We start from the raw sequence: 4,338 nt of genomic DNA, 5'->3' as shown, positions 1-4,338 counted from the left end.
CTCTGGTCCATTTCACCTCTGCAGCACCTCTGGTCCATTTCACTTCTGCAGCATCTCTGGATGATTTCCTCTACAGCATCTGCCAAATGTGTCCCTTTCTCTCTTCTGCCTCCCCACGCTAGTGCAGAACCTTAACCCCTCAAGCCCGGGCTATTGCAATAGGTACTGGGGAGTCTGCTTGCCTCAAGTTTCTCCCTACTCCATTCCATCCCTCATTCAGACACCAAAGTGATTTTCCTAAAATGCAAGACCAAGCATGATACCTTCTACTCAATAACCTTCAGTGGCTCCCTACTGTCTCCAGAAGCAAATTCAAAATGCTGTTTGGCATTCAAAGTCCTTCATAACCCAGCCCCCTCTTCCCTTTCCAGTTTTCTTACACCTTATCCCCCCCACATATTCTTCAATCTAGTGACACTGGCTTCCTGCCTGGTATTATTTTGACTAGTTATGATAGCTGACATTTATATAGCACCTCCTATGTACCTGGCACTGTGCTAAGTGCTTTACAAATACTTTCTCATTGGATCTACAACACAGCCTTTCAAGGTAGGTGCTCTATCTCCATTTTACAGATGAGGGAACTGAGGCATAGAGGTCAAGTGATTATCTAGGGTCACAAAGCTACTAAGTGTCCGAGATTGGATTTGAACTCAGGTCTTCCTGACCCTGTTCTCTATCCACTGAGCCACCCACAATACCCTCCATCTCCCGTCTCCACAGCATTTCCTCTGGCTGACCCCTTACCATCTCCCCGGCTTCCTTTAAGTCCCAACCAAACCCCACCCCCTGGTGCAGGAAGCCTTCCCCTGGTCGTTCTTCCCTCTCGGTCCTGTCTAGAGCTTGCTTTGTATAGAATTGTTTGCATTAGACGGTGAGCTCCAGGAGGGCAGGGACTGTCTTTCACCTTTTTGTGTCCCCAGCGCTTCTTGGCACAGCGCCTGGCATACAGCAGGCATTTAATCAATGTTTATGGAAATGAACCGAATTGCCCATTAGGAAGATCTGGAAAGGGAGAAGAGGAGGAGAAGACAGAGGAGGGGGGAGGGGCAGAAAGAGGAGGAGGGGGAGGGATCAGAGGCTGAGGTCGGACTCACCTCTGACCCCTTCCGAAGCGGAGCAAGGTCACGGTGCAAGAAAAGGAAGTGATGTCAGAGAGCGCATGCAAAAAGCCCGCCTTCTACAAGCCCCGCCCTCTTCGTTTCCATATCAACCCCCGCGAACCCCTAGCGGGAAAAGGGGCCAGGTTGAGGCAAGGCTTTCTGGGAAATGTAGTTCAGAGGCCAGGGGGAGGGAAGCGCACTCATGCTCAACCCTCTTCCCCTTTCCCCGCCTCCTCTTTCCCTTGCCCCCTCACACCCACTCAACCAGGCTGCTACAGGCTGAGGGGGTGGGGGTGGGGATGGGGGGTGGGGGGCGGGGTACAAATATCCTTTGGGGCTCAATGGGGGCAAATTCTGCAGTGTGATGGGGAGTGGAGGGGTAGTAGGACCTGGGGTCAGATGCCATCTGTTACTTACAAGCTGGGTGACCCTCCTTGCCTTCATTTCTTTAAGTGTAAAATGGGGATAATAACAGCTCCTCCCTCCTGCAGTTGTGAAGAACAAATGAGATCCTGTTTGTTTAAAGAAAAAAAAGTGCCTGACGCATAGTAGGCCCTCTATAAATGCTTTCTCTTCCTCCTTGGCCTTGACCTTGTTGGCCCTTGAGCCGTCAGAGGCCCCACGAGGGCGGCTGCTCCCCCAGGATCACAGGGTCATTACTCCTAAGTGACAGCCCACGAGCCCCCACTGGTACAGTTACCTTTAACAGTCAGCCAGCCGATACTATAGTAGAATGATTAGGGAGCAGCTAGGTGGCACAGTGGATAGAGCACTGACCCTGGAGTCAGGAGGACCGAGTTCAAATCTGGCCTCAGACATATAACATTCACTATCTGTGTGACTCTAGGCAAGTCACTTAACCCCAATTGCCTCATTAAAAAAAAAAAAAAACCTGTAGTAGAATGATTAGTAGCTACAAAACATTCCCCCCCAAATCTGGGGAACGCTGCCTAAGATCCACTCAGCACAAATTTAGAGTCACCTGCACCATGGAAAGAGTGAGCACCATTGATGGGGTTGGGATCTGGGCCCCAGAAAGGAAAAACCCTCGACTTTCCCACAAGATCAAATCTCTGGCCTTCCCCTGAGGCTATAATCCCATCAACTGACCTTTCATTGTGGCTACACCCAATCTCCCCTCCATTGTTTTACCTCCCTATGTCTGGCCCCCGGCCATTTCCCACCCTTACTCCTAGTTAGGCTCCATTCTCCCTTGGCCTGGGAAGTCCAGGTCCCAGGAGTTCTGTTCACCCCAGCCTACTTGGCCACTCCTAGATCCCTCCCACACTCTTTCTGTATATAAGATCCATCTTGTCTCTATTAAGATGCTCTGATTCTTAGAATCTAGCCATTGCTCAGATTTTCAAAATCTAGCCAATGGCCCATAGATGCTCAGATTCCTTAAGAGTCTGGCTAATATGGCAAATCTTCAATAAACCTTGTTTTTGGCTGCAAGAAGGCTTGAGTCGAATTCTTTCAGGCAGGACCCACATGTCGTGATTTTGGGATTCCAGGATGCCTAACCTCTAGACCTCACCGTGGTAGTAAGGGCCACTTGTAGGGAGTTTCATGTGGACATGAGGGGAGAGAGGGGGAGGAGGAAAGAAGAGAGGGACATGAGAGGAAGAAGAGGGGACAGAAAGAGGGAAGGGGGACAGCAGGGGGAGGGAGAGGGGCGGGGAGGAGGGGCGCCTCAGGTCCTATCTTTGATCATTAGGTCCTCACAGGGCTTCTCCTTGGACACAGCTTCTCTGCTGGAAGGGGTTGCCCTACCTGGGCCTGCTCTTACTGTCTAGCTCCACGGCGAGTGTATGTCTGCTCCTTGCCGGGCATTCTTAGACTGCCCAGGCCACACTTTTTTTTAGCCAATGGCCAGCTGCTCTCCCGATTGTTTGTACTTCACATAGGGATGACAAGGCATTAAGTACACTCATAACTCATTACTTCTGTTGTCTGCTCCTTCGTTTCCATGATTCCATCAACCAGCTAGGTAGGGCCCATTCCCTCTCAATGTGTATTTAGGGTTAGGCTTTGCTAGATCTCTTTGTTAGGGCAGAGCTCACCCTTCTCCAACCCTGTCATCCGTGTTCTCCCATCATACCTCCCAACATGTGTGGGGCCTTCCTCCTGCACTCCTGCAGTTGTGCAGATAGCTACCCCCAGAGGTAAATGACTAAGGGTCAGGAACAGGCAGGTCATCAACAACTTGATGTAATTATTCCCTTGATCCCAAAGAACAAGCAAAAGGCAAATTGCAGCTACTCCCACTCATCAGACTGGTAAAGATGCAGGAAATGTGGGAAAACAGCCAGCAAGCGGGAACTGGGCCAGAAAGTTCCTGAGCGCCAGGACCAGCGGCTGGGCTGAGGCTTAGCGATACGGCTCCAAGCCTAAGCCCAGAAGAACCAAGAGGGAGGAAAAGGACACAGGTGTACAAACACTCAACGATGGCCAGCCGCAGACTGGAAGCAAGCCTGAGGGGGCAGAGAAGGCGGCAACTGCAAGGACATACCTTTGACCAGCAGCGGGAGAGGAGAGGGAGGGGAGTGAGAATGATGCCCCAAAATGGGAAAAAGGAAACACAAAACATAAATTGCATGGATAGCAAGAAAGGAAGGGCGCTACTGGGTGACGGGCAGCCCATATCCCTCAGAAACTGGCTCAGTGTTTTACTTTAAAAAAAAAAATGCATCTATTAATTTGAGGGTGGGGCAGCTAGGTGGTGCTGCAATGGATGGAGCACCCCCCAGCTGTGTGACCCTGGGCAAGTCACTCTGAAGAGGTGTAGAGGTTCTGGGGTGCTCCTAGATGCACAGAGGCACCCCAAGATCGCGGTGCCAGGTCTGCCTGAATGAATTCAACCCAAATCTTCTTCCAGCCAGAGAAAAAGTTTATTAAAGATAAAGCATATATAGGCCAGGTGATGCCCGTGAGGACAAGCGGGCATGAGACAGTCTCAGCCTTTTGGGCATGAGGAAAACTCAGCGTCTGAATGGGGGAGGCCAGGTGACGCCCATAAGGATGAGCGGGCATGACAAAACCTCAGCCTCTAGGCTTGAGAGATTTTCAGCATCTGAATGGGGGCAAAGGTGAAACTTAAATACAAACAGACTGTGGGAGGGATCTAGGAGTGACCAAGTAGTTTGGGGTGACGGGAGGAAGGGCTTAGGGAGATCTGGATCGGAGTGGCTAGTAAGCTGGGGTGAACAGAACTCCTGGGTCCTGGACCTTGTGG

Source organism: Vombatus ursinus, unplaced genomic scaffold (genome assembly GCF_900497805.2).
Source record: "Vombatus ursinus unplaced genomic scaffold, bare-nosed wombat genome assembly UNPS02015012.1, whole genome shotgun sequence".
Classification (NCBI taxonomy): Eukaryota; Metazoa; Chordata; class Mammalia; order Diprotodontia; family Vombatidae; genus Vombatus; species Vombatus ursinus.
This window is presented reverse-complemented; position numbering follows the sequence as displayed.